The sequence below is a fragment of the Ipomoea nil genome, unplaced genomic scaffold (assembly GCF_001879475.1).
Source record: "Ipomoea nil cultivar Tokyo-kokei standard unplaced genomic scaffold, Asagao_1.1 scaffold0205, whole genome shotgun sequence".
NCBI classification, from domain to species: Eukaryota; Viridiplantae; Streptophyta; class Magnoliopsida; order Solanales; family Convolvulaceae; genus Ipomoea; species Ipomoea nil.
Genome location: NW_017616633.1, coordinates 137,655 through 164,681, shown reverse-complemented (window position 1 = coordinate 164,681; position 27,027 = coordinate 137,655). Strand labels below are relative to the sequence as shown.

At 38.9% G+C, this 27,027-nt stretch overlaps 1 long non-coding RNA gene across 1 annotated transcript; it reads right to left on the bottom strand.

Moving 5' to 3' along the window:
- Window positions 1–1,257: 1,257 nt before the first annotated feature.
- LOC109191417 lies at window positions 1,258–15,240 on the bottom strand. Its single transcript, XR_002055917.1, has 3 exons — window positions 15,230–15,240; window positions 6,586–6,596; window positions 1,258–1,340 (listed from the first exon to the last, which is right to left on the bottom strand). It is a non-coding gene; the product is annotated as an uncharacterized LOC109191417 (long non-coding RNA).
- Between the last annotated feature and the right edge of the window lie 11,787 nt (window positions 15,241–27,027).

Below are 27,027 nucleotides of genomic sequence, written 5' to 3'. Positions count from 1 at the left end.
TCACCCATTTGATACGAGATTGCCTTTCAAGTTCTAACGAAAACAATTCTAGTTGATGCTCGCATATGTCAGGACTATCAATAAAAGTCAGGGTCAAATACTAACTCACATTGAGTTATTACTAAAAAAACCAGTCTTTAATCACGGTTAATTGTTTATGATTTTTTCCTGACTCACCCATCCTGATGGTCTGATGGTTTTAACTCTAGACGAGGATGAGTAAAATTTCGTTACTACCAATGTCGTCTACAAAGAGATTTTTAATAATGTATAATTATTGCCCAATCGATATTATGTTTTTTTTTTTTATATATACAAAGATGACAAAATTGCTATAAATCTACATAGAAAATATATCTTCCGTATAAATAACTAATAAACTGAGTTGCTAGACAACGAGCTAATTAGCCCAATTAATACAAATTCTAAACATTGATATATAAAATCTCTAAAGTTGCCACACCGAATGCGTATATCTACACGTTAGCTATTAATTGGGCAATTATTTACTCGAATTCAAGAATTGATAATATCAGAAAACATAATCGATGCAACTCAATTCTTCAATTATATTATATAATATTCGATGTTATAATTTATACAATTGTATATCGATCTAAATATTTTTAAAATTTTATAACAAATTTATTTCGTGCAACGGACTGGCGCAAATACTAGTTATAGATAAAAAGATTTTTTTTTTTACTACAATCTATAGAACCTGTGACTAGGGGTGGGAATAGGCCAGGCCCCTTGTAGGGGCATATATCCTGGCCTAATTAAGGCCTAGCTTGTTTAGTAAAAAGGCGAGGCTTAGGCCAATTTCAATGCCTATTAAACTAAACAGGCCAGACCTATATATACCAGGCTCGTCCTTCAGGCCTGGCCTATATATATATATATATATATATATATATATATATATATATATATATATATATATATATATATATATATATATATATATATATATATACCTAATATATTTTTATATTTACAATATAACTCCAAGTATAAATAATTACCTAACCGGATTTATTGTAATTTAATAATATGATTATTTTTAACAGGTATATATTAAAAGGCTTTAAAATGTAGGCCTTACATAGGCTCAAAGCCTATTTAAATAGGCTCAAATCCTATTTAGGACCGACTTTGAAGCCTTTTTAAAAGCCTATTTATTAAATATGCTCTTAAAAAGGCTTCAGGCAGGCTCAGGCTTGAGCTAAAAAAAAAGCCTACATACAGGCCCAGATCCAAGCCTAGGCTTTAGATTTTCCTAACAGGCCCGTGTCTAATTTTCTAAATCCCGGCTCGGCCTAGCCTATTTCCACCCCTTCCTGTGACCTTTCATTTGGAATGGTAACAGTGATGCCATCAGATAACAAGATATTTTTCTAGATAAAAAGAGTTTAATGAATATGCTAGTAAGACAACATTTATATTAGCGTAGCACTAGTATTTTATATGCGCGATGCGCAAAAATATATGCCCTATATTAATATTCAATGTTAAAATCTTAGTTATATTACAATATTTTTTAAAATAATAGTGTGTGTGTGTATTTATTTTTATTTATTTATTTATTTATTGTTGTAGAATTTATATTAATAATATTGAAGTAATAATTATGGAAATGATAAATTACTAAATATAATTATGGTTACATTTAATTAAAATCTTATTGAAATCAAACTTACTATTGAATTGAAGAATGTAAGAACAAATATTGTGTATGCATATGCTGGTAATAATAATGTGAAAAGATAACAGAAATTATAAATGATAGTGCAAAGCCAAGAAAAGCTATTGATTTTGTTTTCGGATCGGCAACCGCGATGATGGTGGTGAGGATGAGGAGGGAGAAAGTAGCGATTTTTTTTCTGAGTTTGAATGAGTAAACAATGAAACAAGTCATCAAATTATTTTTATTTAATTCCATGTCAGCATTATGGAAGGATTACCTGATGGAAAGCTAGAGAAAATGCTAAGCGAACACATTTTTAAAGTAAATGTGTCCAATTAAATCTTATTTTAGAACAAGGGATTAATTGCAAGTGGTAGATGAGACTATTTGACACTTCTACCTTTTTATATTGATCATAAGTTTAATCGTGCATCAATGCACTTATTATACGTACACAAACTTATATCTACTATACTAATAAGGGTCAATAAAGTTGGACCTATAATGTGAACTAAAAAAATGTCCGTCCAATTATTTGATGAAATGAATAGTTCAAATTATTTTGATTTTAATATATATTTTTTAAAATTTTTCCTACTTTACCCTCTATTATATTATTTTCTTAACTTAAATAACCTCGCATTCCATTAGTATAAAATTTAGTAACGAAATATTCCGTTAACTATTTATTATTCTCAACTTACTTATAAATTTCTATAATAAAGATAAAGATATTAGGTTCAGACCTCATCCCAATGAGAGTTGGCATAATTGTTAAAGATATACTAGGAATATGTTTTAGTGTATTAAAAAATACAATATAAAATTTAACATAAACTTTCGTCAAATAATTAGCCCGACTAAATACATAGCATTGAAAGTTGAGCATCAAAGATTACAAATAAGGAACTTTGAAATTCATTTTCTTGCATTAAAAAATGGCAAATTATTGTGTGGACCATGGTCCACGCAGTGCTGTATGGACCATAATAAAAGGTACATTTTTAATATACTAAATATACATTATTTTTGTACTGAATGTACATTATACAATATAATGTACACTCAGTGCAAAAATAATGTACATTCCCTGAATACAATTTACATTATTTTTGTACTGAATGTACATTATTTTACAGTATACAAAATATGGTCCATACAGCTTGTATGCACCATGGTCCACACAAGAATGATTTAAAAAAAAAAAAAAGGCAGAAGGGTCAAATAGGCCCATGTACTAATATTGATTGTTCATTTAGAACCATGAATTAAAACATGGTCCATCTAGGTTATTATACTCCCAATTATTTTTCATCTAGCATTTTTAGCAAGTTTCCAACAAGTAACCATCTAATTTGCTTAAATGGAAAAATAAAATTAAAATAAAATGCTGACATGTTAATTTTTTCATCTAACTTGTTGTTTAGTCACTTCTTTTGGCAAAAAAATTCAATTTGTTTTTACGTATTTCTAGATTATGTTGATTTCTTCTACGAATTTTCCAGAAAACAATAAATCTATTTTTCCATCGGCTGTGAAATAAGTATGTTACCGCTTTTGTGGTTTTTGAACCCATTTATTGGCATTGGCATTGGCATTGACATTGGTTTTTATTTTGGTTTTGGATGGTGCTCTTATTAGGCTCTTCAGTACATACCTGAGATTAAGGAGCTTGGAAGGGAGCTGGTTACTAGACTAAGGGACAACGATGATCTGTATATTGGTCTTCATTTGAGGTATAATAACTAACACGACTAATACCTTTACATGTTTTCACACTTAATACTCGCAACAGAGGAGGATTTGGAATCTTTAAAGCCATATCAGAAATCAACATAATCTAGAAATATGTAAAAAAAAAAAAAATTGAAAGAATTTTTCTGCGGAGAAAAAGTGACCAGAACAACAAGTTAGATGAACAAATAACTTGTCAGCATTTTGTTTTTATTTTATTTTCCCATGTAAGCAGATTAGATGGGCTACTTGTTAGAAACTTTCTAAAAATGCTAGATGAAAAATAATTGAGAGTATAATAGCTTAGATGGACCATATTTTAATTTATGGGGCTAGATGAACAATCAATGTTAGTACATGGACATATTTGACCTTTCTGCCTTTTTTTTTTAAAAAAAAGTAACTAGTTTAGGTTAAGTTTTTAATTTCTTTTTTTTTTTTCGTTTAATTAATCTTGTTTTCATTATATTTTGAATAAGACTTAATATTTCAATTATGTTTTTACATTATTGGGAATGATTTAGGTCATTATGGTATTAATATTTTTTGTCTGTATTTCTATAATGGTAAAATTGTATAATACTTTTACAAAATTGTTCTTACATCATTGTCTGACATGCGCAACCTAACTACAAAGTTGTTGATCAGAAATATAATACTACTACACCTGGACTCTAAACGGTAGGACCATTGTCCAAAGAATTGACAATGTTGACATCTCACTAGCTCCAATTGAAAAAATTTACACATCATTCTCAGAATTTTATCAATGCATGAAAACTTCTAAAGAAATTTGTAAGTTAATTTTTACTATATTATTATAACAATGTCTATTGTAACCATATATTTTGAATTATTTATCTCCATCCTCTATTGACAACAATTGTAGCAATTGTCATTGACAAACTCCCAAAACAATTTGTCTCAAAAACGAATGGAAATAAAAAAAATTAATGACTTCATTGTTGTGTATGAAAAGTAAATACCAACTCTATTACTTTACTCTTATTAAATTAAATAAATTAGTAGCTACAACAAAAAATAATACATATGTACCTCGTATTTCTTTAATTTAGAATTGGATATTAACCTTTATTTAAAAATATTATTCATTATCAAAAAATTTAAAAAGAAATATAATTTCATTTGTTATATTGTATTTATTTTCTACAATGCAAAGATTCATTACCTTCAAATTGATTAATTAATTATATTCACTACATTGTACATTTTCTTCTTTTTATACCATCTTGTAATTAAATATCAATGTTATAATATAAAATATGTTATATATATATATATATATATATATATATATATATATATATATATATATATTTACCAATTATTTTATTAATACCATGGTTGCAGTAGGCACTAGGCGCTAGTCAGGCAGCGTCTAGCGCCTAGGCGGGTGCCAAAAAAACAGTGGTAGACATGCAATTTGACAATTTTAATGAGGTTATTTTCAACATTTAATCAAATAACACATCCAAATAAATGAATTAATGATAATTCATAAGTCATAACATCAAAAAAATGGTTTTCAAAAAAAAAATATTAAAACAATATTAAAAATTAAAAACACTCAAATATGAAATACTCAAATACTTCAATCATCCAAAGATTCAAAGTATCAAAATAGTCTACGAGTGTATATATGTCATATTATATATATGTATGCGCGCACACACACACACATATATAATAAAAGAATAGGTCGAGCCGATCGAGTTAACTCGACCGAAATGGACGAGTTAACTCGACTAACTTAGACGCTAGGCGGCCAAATCGGCCGAGTTAGGCGCTAGGCGGACGCCTAGGCAGCCGGTAACCTAGGCGAGCGCCTAGGGGGGAAATCGCCACGGTCTAGAGGCGCGTAGCGCCTAGGCAGTGCTTAAGCGGGCGCCTAGACCGATTTTTACAACCCTGATTAATACCATGGAAAAAAATAAAAAATAATTTGAAGCCAATCATATTAACAACTTAGGGTGAATTTGTTGACAAAGAGAGTATTCAAATAATCCAAGAAATTGAATCGGGAAACTACCCCGTAATATTTTTGGACTACATCACAGTTGTTCACTTTAAAGGTAAATCATATTTTTTTAATAAGATTTGATTTAAAATGTATATATTTTTACTACTTTATATAATCTTACTCCTTAAATAAACTAGAAATTTCTCTATTCACAAGAACTCATTCAACAATAATGTTGAACCAAAAGTACCTCGAGCAGAACACCTAAAGGACTGATATGCTTTTATGCTGATAATAATATGTAAATGGTAATTAGATCACATCTTATGTAGCTACATTTAAAATCATTATTAAAAATGTCAGTATATGGCAATAGAACATCGTGACACATTTGATGTATTAAAAAGATGTCGACACTACAACAATGCTGCAATCAATCTTGCAAATCTAGAAAATGAAGAAATTTCAAAATAGCCACCATTACAACATTCATTGATCTTGTATGTAAAGTACTTATTGTGCATCTTTTAAATATATTACAACTAATACAAATTTACAATTCATTTTATTTTATAGACTCAACCTATTTTGATTAGAGGCAAAATCAACATCAACATTGATAACAAAAACACTCAGTATTTGGACTACCTGCAGAGTCATTGTTGTTACTATCAAGTAAACAAGTTATAGAACTAGAACAAGAGGTACTACTCATGAACCTTCTACAAATATAATAAATACTAATATTTTGGCCAATACTTTCACATGAGAATCTACGACACACATCTCACAACACATGAAATTAAACATGTAGGGGAAAAACTACTACGGCTAAATATCAACAGACGCTTGCAATATCAAAAGTTCATAGTATAACTAAGATCATAGTCATATACATGACAAGGCAAATTCACAACTTCCTAAACCATAATCTCATTGCATGATGTTGTCCTCTATGCTACCAGCAGTAACTCAATTGCACATGACACACTATTAATAAAAAGAAGAAGACACGTACTGAAGATGAAGACAATGACAATGACAATGCTACCCAAAAGAGAATTTAAAAAACTTATAGAAATTCAAACCAAAAGTAGTATTTATTCAGAGTATCATTTTTAGACTAAGTATTTAGACTAGCGTTATTACAAATTAAAGTTGCAAACATTTATTTTAGTGACACTTATAATCAATCTCTCCTATATTATATTGCATTCATATACATTGAATTACTGATTTAAATAAACAAATTCAACATTGAATTACTTATACATGAACATCTCCTATATAATCTTATATTGATATACTTTGAAGTGCCTATTTAAAAATAAACATTAGACATTATCCCATTTGCACAATGCGCATGAAAAACTAGTATAACATATACACATAAATGTATCCACATGTTTTTTATTTTTATTTTATTTTATTTTATTTTTTTTAAATTTTATCTAAGGGAGGGGGAACACCCCGACTCAACAAGCTAACTAACTATTTTTCGCCAAACCGGAACTCCGGCCAAATCATCTTCTAATTCTCTGCTTATTTCCTCCGGAGGATGGCTGAGGAGGTGGACACCGGGTGGCGAGGAGAAGGATAATCTATCCAGTCTGTCTGCCACTGCATTTTGCTCTCTAGCAACATGCGTAATCTGCCACTCGTTTAAGTCTTTTAGTTCAGTTCTGTTAGAATAAATACATCACATTCAAACTATAACTATAATATGTGACACAGGATCGTACTAACCTCCAGCCATAGTTCTTGTATTGATGATGATTGAATGATCCGGACTGCTGCAGAGATAACATGAGTATTTTGTCTCTCACTTTTATTCAGCGCTCTCTAGATGATGTATGAGGTATGTAATGTGAGCAGTGAGAGGACTAGTGACCTTATATAACCACTAGCCATCATTGTGGTTGTATGTCTTTAGGTCTCCTAAACCCTAACCAGACTCCTAATCATAATGATAGTCTAGCTATAAGGTTATTAGTGTTGCACCACATATCAAATACTTAATATTATTATAACTTATCCTAATGTTATAATAATAACTTATAGGAAAACGTTACATTCTCCCACTTGGTGCAAACACCACAACTCAATAACAGAAAAACACCAACCATAATGATATGCTCTCATTAGCGCAAGTAGTATCCATTATAATTAAATGCAAACTGCCATTGAGCACTTAATTAGGAAACCAAACCTAATGAAACAAATCCTATGTTTATTCCAAGTCCAACTGAAGTACATTTTCTCAGTAATATAAAGCAAATGAAGGTGTACACACTTAATTGAGAAAAAATGTCTGAATGCAAAAGAATTTTTATTGACACTGAATGTATATACAAATTAGAAAGTGGACGAAAGTCCCATTTTCTGAACCAGATCCTTGAATTTAAATGGAGGCATGCCTTTAGTCAATGGATCTGCTAACATCAACTCAGTACTAATGTGTTCAATGAATACAACTTTATTTTTAACACGCTCCCTAATAGCTAAGAACTTGATGTCGTTGTGCTTAGTGCGACTCCCACTTTTGTCATTCTTAGCTAGGAAAACTACAGCTGAGTTGTCACAGTAGACATTCAATGGCTTAGATATAGAGTCCACAATTCTAAGCCCAGAGATAAAATTCTTTAGCCAAACACCTTGTGAAGTAGCCTCGAAATAGGAAACGAACTCGGCTTCTATGGTAGAAGTAGATATTAAGGATTGTTTAACACTTCTCCATGAGATAGCCCCACCAGCCATAAAGAAGACATACCCTGAAGTTGATTTTCGGGAATCAATACAGTTAGCAAAGTCCGCATCAGAATAACCGACAACAACCAAATTGTCCGTCTGCCTAAACCCAAGATTGTAATCTTTGGTCCTTTTTAGATACCTTAGAACCCTCTTCACAGCTCCCCAATGGTCTAACCCTGGATTGTGCAGGTAACATCTTAGCATCCCGACCACAAAAGCAATATCTGGCATTGTACAAACTTGAATATATCCAAGACATCCAACTGTTGCAGCATAAGGAATGTTCTCCATGGATTCTTTCTCCAAATCATTCTTCGGGCATTGATCCAAATTGAATTTTTCCCCCTTTTCTATGGGGGCAACAACGCTTGGTGAACAATTTTGCATCTGAAACCTCTCTAAAACTTTGTTTATATAGGTTTCTTGAGAAAATGCCAATAACATAAGAGGCATCACCCATATCCTTCATATCAAAGTTTTTAGAAAGAAATTGTTTCATGTCACGAAGCATCCTTTTATCATTGGTGGCAAGTAAAATATCATCCACATATAAAACAAGAAAACATATTTTACTCCCACTCACCTTCTGGTATATACAATGATCTGCGGGATTTTCAACAAAACCAAATGAAGAAATTACCTCATCGAACTTGATATACCATTGACGGGAAGCTTGTTTTAAACCGTATATAGATTTCTTAATCTTACAAACTAAATTCTCACCACCCCTAGAAGAGAAACCTTCAGGTTGTTTCATATAAACCTCCTCTTCTAGGTCACTATTAAGGGAAGCGGTTTTCACATACATTTGTTGCAACTCAAGATTAAAATGTGCAACTAAAGCTAGTATGAATCGAAGTGAATCTTTCTTTGATACAGGAGAAAAGGTCTCCTTGTAATCGATTCCTTCTTTTTTAGTAAATCCCTTGGCAACAAGTCGGGCCTTGTATCTCTCAACAAGTCAGACTATGCACAATTTGTGGCTTGAGAGAATGTTTCAAGATCATTTTCGGCTCCTTTGTCAGATTCAGATTCTTGTAGATAGTGACATAATAATTAGGGACTGCTGAACGTCTTATCCGAGTAGACCGTCTTAATGTTGGTACTCCACCGCCTTGCACAGGCTGCGGGGCAACTACCTCTTCAGGAACTGGTGGCAAATGGTCGAGCAATCACCGATCTTATTTACATTAAGAATTCCTGTTCGCAGACGGTTCGAAATATTTACAGCAAATAATTTACAAGTACAATACGACAAATGGGGCCCACTCGCAGGTCGAGCCCCCACTTCGTCAGTTATTACAATAAACAGGCTAATGCCTGAACAAAATGAGGTGCTCGGAATTCCAAGTGCCCTCGATCTGCCTACCGGTCGTCGTCTCTAGTCGCTAGGTTCCCGGCCGTATAACGGCGGTGATGACATACGGCCCTTCCCAGTTTTGAGCTAGCTTTCCTCCTTCCAAAGGCTGACTGGCATCCCGTCGGCGTAGGACGTAATATCCGACCTGAAAGTACCGAGGGTTAACCCTGACATCCCTTGAACTCTTCACTCGCTTCTGGTACTCGGCCATACGCCGAGCGGCTAGCTCTGTCTTTTCTTCAACCCCGTCGAGATCCACGACCATCGAGTGTTCGTTCTCTTCTGCATTATAGGTCCGTTCTCTGGCGGTCGGGATCCATGCCTCGATCGGGAGTCGAGCTTCGGCCCCATAGACAAGGGCAAATGGCGTCTCCAAAGTTGCTTCCCTTGGGGTTGTCCGATAAGTCCAGAGAACATATGATAACTCCTCGTCCCAACTTCGATCAGCCGAGTGCAGCTTCTTCTTCAGACCTTCTAGGATTGTCCGATTAACATTCTCGACATGTCCATTTCCCTGAGGGTAAGCCACCGATGACCGGATGTGGGTTGTCCCGACAGTGGCGAGAAAACTTTGGAAATATTGGCTCACAAATTGGCGGCCATTGTCGCTAATGAGATGAACGGGCACACCAAACCGGGAGACGACATTGCGCCAGAGAAAACGAGCACATTGTTGGGAGGTAATCGTGGCTAACGGCTCGGCCTCGATCCATTTAGAGAAATAATCGATAGCGACGATGACAAACTTTCTCCGACCGGCAAGCTGTGGGAACGGCCCCAAAATATCTACCCCCACCTTGCAAAAGGAATTACAGTCGTGACCGGCTGGTAGAACGTAGCCAGTCGTTCGGGCATCCGAGCAAACAACTGACACGTCTCACAATCTCGAGCAAGCTTCTCGCAATCTAACTGGAGAGACGGCCAATAATACCCGATCAGCATGATTCGACGAGCTAACGATCGGCCTCCTTGATGCGATGAGCAGATGCCCGAATGCAATTCCTTCATCACCAAATCAGCTTCAAACGCGGTCAAATACCGCATGAGAAGTCTTCCATACGACCGCCTATACAGACGACCGTCTTGGATCTGAAACCTCGGAGCTCTGAGCTTGGCTTTCCGAGCACGCTGAGGGTCGTCTGGAAGCCGACCGTGATCAAGGAATTCCATCAGATCGGTGATCCAGTTGTCTTCTGTCGGTTGGATAGGAGCGACCGGCAAACGGTGAATACTGTGCTTCGGGATCATCAAAATCCGAGCGCTCTTCGACATATGCTCTGGGGCGTCTTGAGCCAATTTGGACAAGATGTCCACATCAGCATTATCTAATCGGGGTACATGTCGAATTGTATATCCCCGAAACAAGGCGAGCTTCTCCATTGCGAGGTCCCGGTAGGCTTGTAATCGCTCGCCGTTCACTTCATAATCACCCAGGACCTGTCCGACAACGAGCGCGGAATCTGTTTGATCCCGGATGTACTCAGCCCCCAAGTCCCGAGCACATTGCAAGCCATTGACAAAGGCTTCGTAATCGGCTTCGCTGTTGGTCTGGTGGAACTGATACATTAAAGCGAAGTAGACATTGAATCCCTCCGGGCTCGTAACAACCACTCCTCCTCCGGCCCCTTTCTTACTGCTAGACCCATCTGTTGCCAGCGACCACCACTCCGCCTCTGGGTCTTCAACCTCCGGGGGTCGGGAATCTCGAGCGGTGCACTCGACCAAGAAATCTGCAAGATCTTGACCTTTGATGGCTGGTCTTGGTCGGTATTCAATCGCATATTGGGTTAACATCAACGCCCACTTGACTAGGCGACCGGATGACGAGGCATTGCAGAAGACCGGGCCGATCGGCTGATCGGTCAACACACGAATAGCTCTACCTTGAAAATAGGGAGCTAGCTTCTTCGCGACAATATACAAGGCGTAGACGACCTTCTCTAGCCGGGAGTACCGGAGCTCGGGACCATGTAGCGCGTGTATTACATAGTACACCGGTCGCTGGACCCCTTCCGGATCAGTTCGGCACAATACTGTACTTACTGCCCGATCCAATACGGCGAGGTACACGTCTAGCTCTTCTCCGAGCTCAGGCTTTGACAGTACGATCTGTGACATAAGATATTATTTTTGCTCGTCGAAAGCCGCTCGGCACTCATCGTCCTAAACGAATCCATTCACCTTGCGCAATACCTTGAAGAATGGTAAAGCGCGCTCGGCTAATTTGGAGAGAAATCGGCTTATTGCAGCCAACCGACCGGTTAGTTGCTGGACCTCCCGAATAGTGGTAGGTGGTTGCATGTCCAGAATTGCTTTAACCTTGGCCGGGTTGGGCTCGATCCCTCTCTTGGCCATCATATAGCCGAGGAACTTCCCTGTTTGAACCGCAAATGTGCACTTGGTTGGGTTCAATCTCAGTTGATACCTCTTCATAATCTGAAAGCATTCCCAGAGATCCCGAGTGTGGTCGGATCGGTCCCGACTCTTGACAGCATATCGTCGATGTATGCTTCCATCGTTTGACCTAATAGATCAGCGAAAAGCATATTGACCATTCTCTGATAGGTCGCTCCTGCATTGCAGAGGCCGAACGGCATCACTCGGTAGCAATACAACCCATCCGCGGTCACGAAGGCTGTCTTGCTCTCGTCTTCATGGTGCATCATGATTTGATGATACCCCTTGAAAGCATCCATGAAGCTCATTAATTCGACCACGGCCGTCTTGTCGACCATTTGATGGATGCTCGGGAGCGGATAAGGGTCGAGCGGACAGGCCTTGTTGAGGTCGGCGAAGTCTATGCACATCATCCAAGCTGGGTGTAACACCCCGTTTTACGACCCCTAATTATTTAAATCACTTACCCTAAAAAGAGAATTAAAAACCCATTAATTAACTAAGAAAGGTCCACCATAGTCCATGGGCCCACATCCCTATAACCAACCCCTTAGTCCTATAAGGAATAGAATTAACAAGCCCATAGTATTTAGACCCCAATTAGGACTCTTGGGAATATATATCATAGGAGGCACCTAGATCACACACCACAAATAATCTTTCACCACACAAGAAGTTCCAAGAATTCCCTTAGGAGAAATCAAGAAAGGGAGAAATCTTAAAGAAAGACCCTTCATAGCCAAGGAAATTAATTAAGGCTAAGAGGTAACCCATGTATCAACAAAACCTATTTTCTTCGCTATAATCTCCTTCCTTGGCCTCCCTCTATATTCTTGTGTCTTGATTGAATTCTTCTATGATAATGGTGTTATGTTCTTGATGATTGATAGGGTAATTTATATGCTTTCTTGATAATCTTGATGATTTTGATGTTAAAAAGAAGTTCTTGATTATGATATGATGATTCTCAAGGTTGCAAAAATCGCTAGGCGCCTGGGGACCGCCTAGGGCTCCTAGAACGCCTAGGCGGGCGCCTAGAGCGATTAATCGGCGCCTAGAGCGCCTAGGCGGGCGCCTAGGTGGCCGCCCGCCTAGCACCTAGGCGCCGAATTTTTGCAACACGGATGATTCTTGACGAATCTTGATATTCCTTGATGATAAAATATGTTCTTGATGATTTGGGTGGGATTAGAGCCCTAGGTTGGATTGGGAATTTGTATTGTGATGTTCTTGATTTATATTTGGGTGGGAATTCGCATGTTCGGGTGTTGTTTATATTTAGAAGTCATAATAGGATAAGTCCTACATGATTCTTGCTTTCGATCCGTTAATTGCTTACGTGATGTCGTTATTTGCGTTTAAAAGTGTCTAAGCATGGTTTCGGGTTCCATGAAGGTTCCCGGGACGAGTATATGAGTAAAGAGTCAGTGGGGGGTAGGTGGGGGTAGGGGAACCCACCACCTACCCGCTGCCCAAAGGGGCACTGCCCGGCAGCGGGCAGCCACCGGGCAGCCTACTGCCCGCCGGCAACCCGCTGCCCGGAACAGTGCCCTCCGGCGGGCAGCCGGCGGGTGACCCCCACCCACCGGCTACCCGCTGGTCCGTACCCTACCCCGGGTCCTCGGCTTCCCCGTTTGATGTTCCCCATTCCCCGTGGTGTCCCAACGGACCCCGTTTGTCGTGCTTGAGTCTAGTTTGATGTTTCAGGTTCCATTCGTAGGCTAGACAAGTTTTAGGGATTGCATGCTAGTTGAATTGGTGACCCGGTGACCTAGGTGGAAGTTGTATGAACCCTTATGACTATTCGTAGCATGTGAATGATCACACGTAAGTTTATTTATATGTTTTTCCCCTCCCGATATGCCATTACGTGCTCCAATGTGTTATGTGTTGCATGATCCCCCATTTTGGTTATAGGCCAATTGGGTGGTTCCCCGATTAAAGTTCGGAAGTCGGCTGAAGGCTGAATGGATTGTTCCCGGACTAAGGTTCGGAAGTCGGCTGAAGGCCGAATGGATTGTTCTCGGACTAAAGGTTCGAAAGTGGCTGAAGGCCAAATGGATTGTTCCTGAGCTAAGGCTCAGAAGTGGCTAAGGCCAAATTGATTCACTTCTTGGACTACAGGTCCAATTATGGGCCTCGGTGCTATGACCCACCGGACCTGAACGCGCCAGGACGGTGTGTAGGGCCAATAAGCCGAGGAAGGCTGTAGTCCACCGACCTGAGTAATCAGGCGGTGTGTAGGGCTACGGCTGGCTGCGATCCACCGAATGATGGGACAGCGGTGTGTAGGGCCATAGTCTTCGAGGATCTTCGCCCACCGACTGAGTATAGCTCAGCGGTAAGCCGGGCTTGACCGCGGTCCACCGACTGTGCACATCGACGGTGTGTAGTGTCGTAGGTCCGCCCTTGTAAAGGGGATCGCGGTCCACCGACTGTGTGCGTCAGCGGTGTGTCGGATCGTGGTCCGACGTTGAGTTCGTCAGCGGTTCTCATAGGGTTGGTTGCGATCAACTCCCCTCATGCCGCGGTACTGAGGTAGGGTGCTGCGGGGCCATGTTAATGCTATAAGCATTAACCCTCATGTTCGGGGCATGCGATTGGTCCCGTGGCGCCATCAATGATTATGTGATATGAATGAGGATTGAATGATGATGTGTTTTGAAATTGGAAAGTGATCTGCGACCTTAAAAGCGTATTCCTTATGATGTCATCTGTACTTAACTATTTATTAATGTTTGATGCGCTCATCCCTATTTGCTGAGTCTATTCCCGGCTTTTAAAATTAGTGTCTCTTAAGTATTCATCTTCCTGCTTCGAAATGGTTTTTCATATATCTATCTATAATGTATTTCAACGCGTTAGAGTGGGTTACTAGCAACTCTCGCTGAACAGATATATTTGGCTTTCAGGCACAGATGAGTAGACACTGGATCGCGATAGAGATTTGGAGCGTAGAGTAGATAGTTTCCCTTCCGGCCTGCGTTCCATGCTTATGTATTGACATTATTGAGGATTTTAGTTAGTTAGCCTGTGCACCTGAGTTCTCTAGCTCAGGTGTGGCATAGCACCCATACTCTATTATATTTTGGGATTTATTGAGAATTTACCTTTATTATATAAGTCTTAAAAGTTGAACAATTTCGGGGTGTTACAGTTGGTATCAAAGCCTAAGTTGACCCTAGGATAAGACTCTTAAGACCGGACTTTAGGGCATTAGGCTTGAACTCTAGGTATTTGGGAACACAGGACTTAGGAATCTTAGGACGCCCGCGGTGAGATTGTGAAACCTACCTATCATCACACAACCTCCCCTCACTCATTTAAAGAACTCCCCTTCGCTTATCACGACAAGGTAAGGGTACAACCCTCTAAATCATTATAAACATTGGTTCTATAGATCAAGCAAGCATGGCACCGAACAGAAGACAATCAAGGACTCCGGAACCCGCCGCACACGACCCCCTGACTCAAACCCTGCAGTAACTCACTGACGTAGCCCTCTGCAACAACAGACCATCACTCCCTCCACCAAACACAAACTCAGAAGCTGCCCGACAAGTCTCAAACCATCGACCACCCACATTCTCGGGTGAAGAAGATCCCGTCATCCTCGAAGAATGGATACAGACCTTCGACAAGATTCTAGGGCTAGTAGAATGCCCAGAAGAACGTCGTGTAGAGATAGCCTCATTCTACTTCGGACACGAGGCAGACCTTTGGTGGATCCACGAGGGACCCACTTATAGACAAGAACCAGGATTCAACTGGGAAAACCTGAAAACACGCCTGCGAGAACGATTCTACCCGACACGCGTAAAAGCTTCCATGCACGAAGAGTTCCTCCACCTAAAACAAGGAACAACTACCGTCACGGAGTACCATAAATGATTCCTCGAACTGGCACACTTCGCGCCAGAACTGGTCCCCACGGAATCAACCAAAATCGAAAGGTTTATATCAGGCCTCAACTTCGAAGCTCGAAAGGCACTAATAGTAAGCGGACCCCGGACCCTCAACAAAGCTTACACCAGCGCCGCTAATCTCTATCAAATCCAATTACTACAACGTGGGGTACAAGATCAGATTCGAAAGAGGAACACAAGAGGAGGAGCACCGCCAATAAAAAGAACAAGAACCGATACCAACACAAGGCCAAGCAACCCAACTGGACAAAGACCACCCCCAAGAAACAACGAAACTAATACAGGGGGCTTCACTTGCCCGAAATGCCACAAAAGCCATAGAGGCAAGGACTGCATGGGAAACCCCTTGCGATGCTTCAATTGTGGGAAAGAAGGGCACAAGGCCTTCCACTGCATGCAACCCTCAAGCTCACGCCCCACGACCATGGGCCAACACGGAGGCACGAGCAATCAAGGGAATCACGGTGCCCCCGGAAAAGTATTCATCATGAGCCGCACACAAGCCGAACTTGGGAACGAGGGCAGCCTCGACGAAGAAAACATGACCCCGGAAGACGAGGATCACGCAAATCCACCAGAGGAAAACCAAGAAGATGAATTCTGTTTAGGATAAACTAAGAAACCCCTTGTAACCACCCTTATAGTAAAACTACTTGTTTAACTTAGCCACTTCGGAATCATTTTAAATAAGATCAAAATATTTAAGTATAAGTAAAGGAAACTAGACAACAACAAACCACAAAGAAAGCATAAGTAAAGGAAACTAGACAACAACAAACCACAAAGAGGACCAATCAAATTCCCCACCACTAGAAGACAAAAGAAGGAAAAAAGACAAGGAACACACAACAAAGAAGGCTAGTGTCAACAATGAGAATAGAACCTCGGACCTCCCACTTATAAAGCAAAGCTTTAACCACTAAGCTATAAGTGTTTCTTAAAACCTCAAGGGAACACTCCCTTCTTAAACCTCCACAAATCCCTAAAAACCCCAAAACCCCAAATCAAAAACCCTTCTCCTTCTTCTTCTTCCCCACTCTCTCTCTCTCTCTCCCCTCACCCCCATCAACCCGCCATCTTCCCCACCTTCACACACCTGCCGCCGCACCACCCTCCACCATCACACTCGCCGCCCTACGCCCCGCCGATGAAACACCACCGAAGCCGGCTAACGCCCACATGCCGCCACGGAGCCGGAGTCCACCCGCGCCGAGCCCACTGCCACGGCGAACCCGCCACTCGCCCGGCCACCGCCCACTGCCAGCATTAGCCACCTGCTCCGCCCGGCCCTCGCACCCTCGCCGCCGACCCCGAAACAGTGAGCCACGCCACCGCCCCTCGCCGCCGGAACCTCGCCGGAGTCTCGCCGGAGCCCCACCGGAAAACGCCACCTAGGAGAGAAAATTAAAATGCCGAAAAAGCCCCTCGGAATCCGCACCCCGGAATGGAACAATGCGGACTACACCGTGATCGGAGGTAAAGCCCTCGAACCCGACCAGTTCTCTCCGGAGTTGGTCGACATGCTTAATTTCCAAGGACTCTTGGATATGTATCTCACCATTAAAGGGGATACATACCCCGAATTGGTGAATGAGTTCTATCATCATTTGGTAGCCGTTAAGCGGGGCGATAAAATGGAAATTACCGCCAAAGTCCGAGGCAAGGAAATCATACTTTCTGAAGGCCGCTTGGCCAAACTCTTAAGACTGACCACCACGGGTGTGTCAGACTACGACCGGAAGGGATGGATTGGTACCCAAAACATGGATACAAGGACTACCTGGGTACCTACCCGGGAGAGAAGAAGGTTTCACCTCGGCCACACGGCAGAACAGGAAATGGCTAACTGCGGAGCAAAAGATATTGGTCATGATTGTAACTGATAGCCTGTTGCCTACAAATAACAAAAGCAAGGATGTGGGAAGTTTGGAGTGCACGTTTGCTTACCTCCTGAAACACAAAATCAAGTTCAATCTACCGGCCCTCATATTGAAGCACATGGAGTTTTGCAAGACTAGTAACCGACTTAGTCTACCCTACGGGATGATCCTGAGTTGGATCATGGAGAAGAAAGGAGTGGACCTAAGCCACACAGAGATCAAGCCCACAAACGGCATGGTTTTCAATGCCCAAAAACCTCCGTCGTAATGATATCTACTACACCGAAGGGGGCAGTACATCACCCTCGAGGAAATTTACCTTAAACCCGAGGAGGAGCAAAGAGAATTGGTTGATCGATTGGACATCTCCAGCAAAAAGCTTAAACGAGCAATGCAAGATTGTGGGGGGCTAGAGGGAAATGAGGATAGCGAACCTAACCCACCGGCACCCGCACGAACAGAAGAAAACCCAAGGGACCAAAATGAAGAATCCGTCAACGAGCGCATCCTCACATAGCTCACCCGGCAAAACCAAATCATGGACGAAGGGTTCTCATCCCTAATCCGTGCAACACGCGCTTTGGACCAAATGGTGGCAACTATCGAGGCCATGTTGGGCACTCACGGGGCGTCCAGCTCAGGAGCAGGAGACCAAGGTAGACCCGAACCTTCCAAACCACCACCTCACCCGAAATCCAGTCTACCCCAATGAAGGCAGCACGTGGAGCCACAACTCCTAACCGGGAGGCCAAAATACGTGACACCTAGGGGTGAAAGAGTGGATCCACGCACCGGCTTCGCGGACGAAGCCTCTTCTAAGGGGGGGGGGGGAGTGTGTAACACCCCGTGTTACGACCCCTAATTATTTAAATCACTTACCCTAAAAAGAGAATTAAAAACCCATTAATCAACTAAGAAAGGTCCACCATAGTCCATGGGCCCACATCCCTATAACCAACCCCTTAGTCCTATAAGGAATAGAATTAACAAGCCCATAGTATTTAGACCCCAATTAGGACTCTTGGGAATATATATATATATATATATATATATATATATATATATATATATATATATATATATATATATATATATATATATATATATATAGGGGCATAGGAGGCACCTAGATCACACACCACAAATAATCTTTCACCACACAAGACGTTCCAAGAATTCCCTTAGGAGAAATCTTAAAGAAAGACCCTTCATAGCCAAGGAAATTAATTAAGGCTAAGAGGTAACCCATGTCTCAACAAAATCTATTTTCTTCGCTATAATCTCCTTCCTTGGCCTCCCTCTATATTCTTGTGTCTTGATTGAATTCTTCTAAGATAATGGTGTTATGTTATTGATGATTGATAGGGTAATTTATATGCTTTCTTGATAATCTTGATGATCTTGATGTTAAAAAGAATTTCTTGATTATGATATGATGATTCTTGACGAATCTTGATATTCCTTGATGATAAAATATGTTCTTGATGATTTGGGTGGGATTAGAGCCCAAGGTTGGATTGGGAATTTGTATTGTGATGTTCTTGATATATATTTGGGTGGGAATTCGCATGTTCGGGTGTTGTTTATATTTAGAAGTCATAATAGGATAAGTCCTACATGATTCTTGCTTTCGATCCGTTAATTGCTTACGCGATGTCGTTATTTGCGTTTAAAAGTGTCTAAGCATGGTTTCGGGTTCCACGAAGGTTCCCGGGACGAGTATATGAGTAAAGAGTAAGTCGGGGGTAGGTGGGAGTGGGGGAACCCACCACCTACTCGCTGCCCAAAGGGGCACTGCCCGGCAGCGGGCAGCCACCGGGCAGCCGACTGCCCGCCGGCAATCCGCTACCCGGAACAGTGCCCTCCGGCGGGCAGCCGGCGGGTGACCCCCACTCACCGGCTGCCCGCTGGTCCGTACCCCACCCCGGGTCCCCGACTTCCCCATTTGATGTTCCCCATTCCCCGTGGTGTCCCAACGGACCCCGTTTGTCGTGCTTGAGTCTAGTTTGATGTTTCGGGTTCCATTCGTAGGCTAGACGAGTTTTAGGGATTGCATGCTAGTTGAATTGGTGACCCGGTGACCTAGGTGGAAGTTGTATGAACCCTTAGGACTATTCGTAGCATGTGAATGATCACACGTAAGTTTATTTATATGTTTTTCCCCTCCCGATATGCCATTACGTGTTCCTATGTGTTATGTGTTGCATGATCCCCCATTTTGGTTATAGGCCAATTGGGTGGTTCCCGGACTAAGGTTCGGAAGTCGGCTGAAGGCCGAATGGATTGTTCCCGGACTAAGGTTCGGAAGTCAGCTGAAGGCCGAATGGATTGTTCTCGGACTAAAGGTTCGGAAGTGGCTGAAGGCCAAATGGATTGTTCCTGAGCTAAGGCTCAGAAGTGGCTAAGGCCAAATTGATTCACTTCTTGGATTAGAGGTCCAATTATGGGCCTCGGTGCTATGACTCACCGGACCTGAACGCTCCAGGACGGTGTGTAGGGCCAATAAGCCGAGGAAGGCTGTAGTCCACCGACCTAAGTAATCAGGCGGTGTGTAGGGCTACGGCAGGCTGCGATCCACCGAATGATGGGACAGCGGTGTGTAGGGCCATAGTCTCCGAGGATCTTCGCCCACCGACTGAGTATAGCTCAGCGGTAAGCCAGGCTTGATCCGCTATGGTCCACCGACTGTGCGCATCGACGGTGTGTAGGGTCGTAAGTCCCCCCTTGTAAAGGTGATCGCGGTCCACCGACTGTGTGCGTCAGCGGTGTGTCGGATCGTGGTCCGAGGTTGAGTTCGTCAGCGGTTCTCAAAGGGTTGGTTGCGATCAACTCCCCTCATACCGCGGTACTGAGGTAGGGTGCTGCGGGGCCATGTTAATGCTATAAGCATTAACCCTCATGTTCGGGGCATGCGATTGGTCCCGTGGCGCCATCAACGATTATTTGATATGAATGAGGATTGAATGATGATGTGTTTTGAAATTGGAAAGTGATCTGCGACCTTAAAAGCGTATTCCTTATGATGTCATCTCTACTTAACTATTTATTAACGTTTAATGCGCTCATCCCTATTTGCTGAGTCTATTCCCGGCTTTTAAAATTAGTGTCTCTTAAGTATTAATCTTCCTGCTTCGAAATGGTTTTTCATATATCTATATATATCTATCTATAATGTATTTCAACGCGTTGGAGTGGGTTACCAGCAACTCTCGCTGAACAGATATATTCACAACAGTGGTTATCTCTATTGACTACGTGATGTCAAAAGATAACGTAACGGCCGCTAACTCGCTAACCCGAGGGTAAGCAAATGGTTGTGGAGAAGTTGGAACGAGGAATGGGTTTAAAGCCCTTGGACTAAAAGTTCTATAGTGGATACCCAACCTAGCTGGCACCTAGGTTCAATGGGAGAACTAAATTATGGAACGGAGCGTGTCACTGTGGGGGTCTCGGACTCCCTACCACTCTTCGTTAGAAACTGTGACTCCCGCACGAGGCTAGCATGTTGATGCTTTAATGATTCTTGAGTATGCGGGATACTCGAGAAAGAATCACCTATGTAAGAGAGAAGTGAGGGTCGCTTCAAAGGAGAATTGTTGGGCACAATTCTTTAGAAACTCTCGCAGAACCAGGAACGGTGACCCACGACCAAAATGGGCACACTCATGAGAACAAAGCGTGGTTGGAAGGTTCCTGTGTGGGATATGTCATCGTCTACACAAACGGAAGTCGATTCAAAGACATCGCGTTCTACCGAACAGCCAGTAGAGTAAACATTTCTTCACAAGGTAAGGTTCAAAGGGTATAGTGACTCCCTACCTATCCTATGCAGGGATCGACCGTTTGAACACAGTTGTTTCCGATTTCAAAATGCCCCGAAAATCAATTTTTCATTCATGTGGGGGATTGTTGGAAAAATAGCATTAAAATGACATTTTAAGTGTCTATTTTGTGGTACAATTATCAGTGGGGTCCACTACCGATTTGGGTCGGGTCAAAGTGGATTCGGATAATGGGTGAATGAGATATTGATTCTCAAAGTAGACCCATTGAGTTGGAAAAATGAAGGGAAAAGTGAGCTTTGTCCCACATTGGTTTGGAAAGAGGATTTGACACCCCTTGTATACAAGAGCTCTTTTGGAGCTTGTAGAATTGTATAGCATAGAGGCTCTCTCGCGGGAGGGGGGGGGGGGGGGGCATTTGCAAATCAAATTCCAACTAGAGATGACTTCGGAAAGGCTTGATTCAAGCCCGAGCTCGTGTGCGCCGGCACCTACGAGCACAAATGTCGTCCGGAAATTGGCTTGATTCTGTTAATGGGGTTGCTGTTTCAAATGTTACATAACGTGTAATTAATGCCATTCTGAATTTAATTCTGTATCTGTTTCAGATGTTACACAACGTGTAATTAATGCCATGATGAATGCTCCTATATAATAAGGGGTAGAAGGCAGAAGCTTTACACACCAAGAACAAGCACACAGTGAACAAACTCACACACGAAACTTGGTTTTTCAGCTTCAAAACACTTCTGCTTCTACTCCTTTCTTAAGCCTAACTGTGTTCAAGCTTTGCTCTAGTTCGCCGGGTTCGCTCGTTTGGGTGCTCAAACTGAACCGTAGCGCGTTTTATCCTGGGAAACCTAGGCCACGACACTCCTAGCACTTGTGGGAGGTGGCAAATAAGGTTTTAAGGAAAGAGTGGTCTCTTGACTCACGCTAAAAACCCTTACCCATATTCGATCCATCCTTTCCTTCTTTCGGTTTTGGATTATGCTTCTAAGCAAAATCCGTTCTCCATATTTGTTTTGCCGTTGGATTGGACTAATAATCTGAGGATTATTTGTTCCAATTTTTGGTTGATATATATTGGTATATCTTTTTCGTAGATATATATATATATATATATATATATATATATATATATATATATATATATATATATATATATATATCGGATAAATATCAAATAATATTTTATATACTTGTGTGTGTATATATATAAATATTATTTTACGATATTAAATCGATTGTGGTTCATTATCACCAACATATCCAAAAAAATTATATGAGGTTCTATTTCCTTTGCCTCTTTCTAAAAATTTATATTAAACACGGTTCTACATGACTTATAGCCAAACTCAAATGGATGGATGGCTACCTTCTTTTTTTTCTTCAGATAACCACTAAAGAGTTTGATGTACTTACTTTGTATGTTATCAGGCTGCTTGGGCATTAGGAAATGTTTCTGGTGACTCACCAAGTGTCGTGATCTTGTGCTTAATCATGGAGCTTTGATGCCAATTTTAGCACATTTTAATGAGCATGCAACTTCAACATTATCATGGTTCTCAGATTGTAGTATGAAATCCACTTGTACAATCCCAGACACCACTTTTGCAGTTCTTTAGAATTTTCATTCTTCCAAAAGGTTGAACCCTAACCCTAAAGGCTTCTTTAGAATTTTCATAATAGTATTATTGATTGAGCCACATCAGAACATTTATTTGGAGCAAAACTTGTTTTCCTTTGATTTATTGTATCTCTCTCGCTCCCTAGTATTAGATGTGGATTGATAATGTATTATTAGTTGAATTTAATGTGGATGGATAATATTTTAGATTGATGTTATATTTTTAGAATTAATAGTGTTTTAGTATATCATTTGTAGTTTTGTATTAATATTTTAAAACTTTCATTACTATTTAAAATTAATAATTTTAAATATATTTTTTAAAAAATAATTCAAAAAATGTGATGGAATCGCGATGGAAAAATAATATGGCGACGGAATATTCGTTTCAGAAATGACGATGGAATTAGCATCGAAATCATTTCCGTTGCGTAAATTGCGATGGAAATATTTCGGTCACGAATTTGCGACGCCTTTTTCCGTTGCCTTATTTTGCGACGGAATTTTTCCGTCGTCTATCAAAATACGACAAGGCGATAGACGACGGAACAGATTATGTCGCAATTCCGTCGTAAAACGTGATTCGCGACAGAATTTTTCCGTTGCGATTCGCGATTTTTCTTGTAGTGAATATTATGTATATATACAATGTATATTATACAATCATATAAGGATATGCGTTGCCCGCATGGGCAGCACAACTGGTCATAGAGGTGAAAGTTGGAAAGAATGACCAGGGATCGAATCTTGGGCTCCTTGTGCGGAGTAAGCAAAGGTCTAGCCTCTGTGGTTCATGTTCAGTTGAATTACCATGAGTCCATGATTTACATCCTCCCAGATGCTCTGTCGAGCCGGGGTTGGGGTGCGTCCGATTAGAGTTTATATTTAGTCATAGAAAATTTAGAATTTAAAATTTTATTGATTTCTAAGTACAATTCACTTAGTTATTGTTATTCATATTTTTAGAATTATAATATATATGAAATACAATTTGGAATAAATCAACTTAATTATATGATTTTTTTTTTTTATATAAATTTATCTAAATATGTACATGATTAGAGATTATATTAACCATACAAAATTTAAATTTAAATTTTCTATGTTATGAAAATAGGTATTGACCAAATATATAAAAGTCCAACTATATTATTATATTGTACATTTTAACATCTTTTTAATTTTTATTTAAATTTTAAATTCATATTAACAAAAAAATAAATAAATAAATTCCGTGCAACGCACGGGTAAAACACTTTATTTAAAAAAAATACAATTTCATAAATATCATAAATTAATTAGTACAATATCATTTATGTTTATAATAATTAAAGAAAAAATAATAATTCAAATATGTGAATCAATGATTTCAAAATGAAACTAATATACAGTTACAACTAAATATAGCATGATTAGATTTACTTTAATCAGTTTTAATTCCCTTAATGATATGACTTTTCTTTATTAGTTTTTAGGAGAAACTAAGGGAATGTTTGGGTTGTTGGAAATTATTTTTAAAAAAAAATACTTACTAATAAAAAATAATTTATTTAAAAATATTTTTTAACCCCCCATAACATGTGTAAATCTTATATTTTTCAAAAATATAATTTGATAAATATCAAAAATTATTTAGTACAATATAATTTATGTTTATAAATTATACTAATTAAAAAAAATAAAATATGTGAACCAATTATTTCAAAATGAAATTAATATACAGTTACAAATAAATATTGCATGATTAGATTTACTTTAATTAGTTTTAATTTCCTTAATGAAATGATTTTTCTTTATCAGTTTTTTTATGAGAGGCTGGGGGAATGTTTAGATTACTGGAAAATATTTTAAAATAAAAATTCATACTAATAAAAAATAATTTTAAAATATTTTTTTAACCCCTCATAACATGTTTAAATATTATATTTTTAAAAACTACAATTTGATAAATATCATAATTTCTGTTTATAATAGTTAAAGAAAAAAAATAATTCAAAGATGTGAACTAATGATTTCAAATTGAAATTAATATACAGTTACAAATAAATATAGCATGATTAGATTTACTTTAATTAGTTTTATTTTTTTTTAATGAAATGACTTTTATTTTTCACTTTACATACTAATAAAAAATAATTTTAAAATATTTTTTAACCCCTCATAACATGTGTAAATGTTATATTTTTTAAAAATACAAATTGATAAATATCATAATTTATGTTTATAATAGTTAAAGAAAAAAATAAATAATTCAAAGATGTAAAATGATTTCAAAATGAATTTAATATACAGTTACAAATAAATATAGCATGATTAGATTTACTTTAATTAGTTTTAATTTTCTTAATGAAATGACTTTTATTTTTAAGTTTTGTATTAGAGACTAAGGGAGTGTTTGGGCAATCGTTATACTGTGCACCACGACGCATATAGCATTGTGCGTCCCGCGCCTCCCAAAACGACGTCGTTTTGTTAAGTTGTTAAAAAAAATCCCCTGTTTCGAATGCACATAAACTCATAACATAATACACATAAACTTTTAACTGAATACACATAATGGGGTTTGGTTAACATAATACACATAAACTTTTAACTGAATATACATAAACTCATAACACAATGCACATAAAATTTTAACTGAATACACACAATGGGGTTTGGTTAACATAATACACATAAACTCATAACACAATACACATAAAATTTTAACTGAATACACGTAATGGGGTTTGGTCTGTCCGGACGGACGGAGTGACGTTAGCAAAAAACGCGCGCGTTTTGTGCCTGGGCGCACACTGCTATTTGCGCCGTGGTGCACGATATAAATTGTCGTGTTTGGGTTGCTAGAAAATATTTTTAAAATAAAAATACTTACTACAAAACAATAATTTTAAAATATTTTTTAATCCATAAACATGAGAATATTTTATATTTAAAAAAATACAATTTGATAATTATCATAAATTAATTATTGCAATATCATTAGGGATGGCAATAGGTCGGGTGTGGGTCGGTGAGGGCTACATCCATCACCCGACCCACCTTATATTTTCTCCACCAACCCCCACCCCAATCCGCATCGGGTGGACTTTATCAAAACGCACCCCCTCCCATCCGGTGCGGGTGCCCACGGGTACCAATAACTTATAATCTTATTATTAGTTTTTTCAAAGAATTTTAAATTACCTATACATAATAAAATAATAAAATTCATTAGTTATATAAAACATAAAATAATAGAAATATTTAAATATAATAACTAAATTGTTAATTTTTAAAAATAAAGTTAACAGTTTAGATATAAAAATAGTAAAAATTTACATGATGTTATAAATTTTTTTTATAAATAACTACATGGTGGGTCGGGTGGGGTTCTAGGCGGGTTTTGTACATAGAACCCGAATCCAACCCGACCCACCACGGGTTTATTTTTTTAAGACCCACCCCGACCCATCATCCACTACCACCCAAAAAAACCCGATCCATGCGAGGTGGATTCGGGTGGATATCCACGGGGCGGATTGAAATTTTCATCCCTAAATATCATTTATGTTTACAATGAGAATAATTAAAGAAAAAATAAATAATTCAAATATGTGAACCAATGATTTCAAAATGAAATTAATATACAGTTACAAATAAATATAGCATGATTAGATTTACTTTAATTAGTTTTAATTTTTTTTAGTGAAATGACTTTAATAAAAGTAAAATCCTCCTTTACAACATTCCAACCCAAATTAAAATGAATATTTATTAATTAGTAAAAAATTAATAAAGCTTAATTAGTAACAAAATTTTATATGAAAATTAACTAATATCTAATGAAATTTTACCACATATTAAAGTTAATATGTATATAAAAATAGAAAATGGTTACCAAATTCTGAGAATAATTA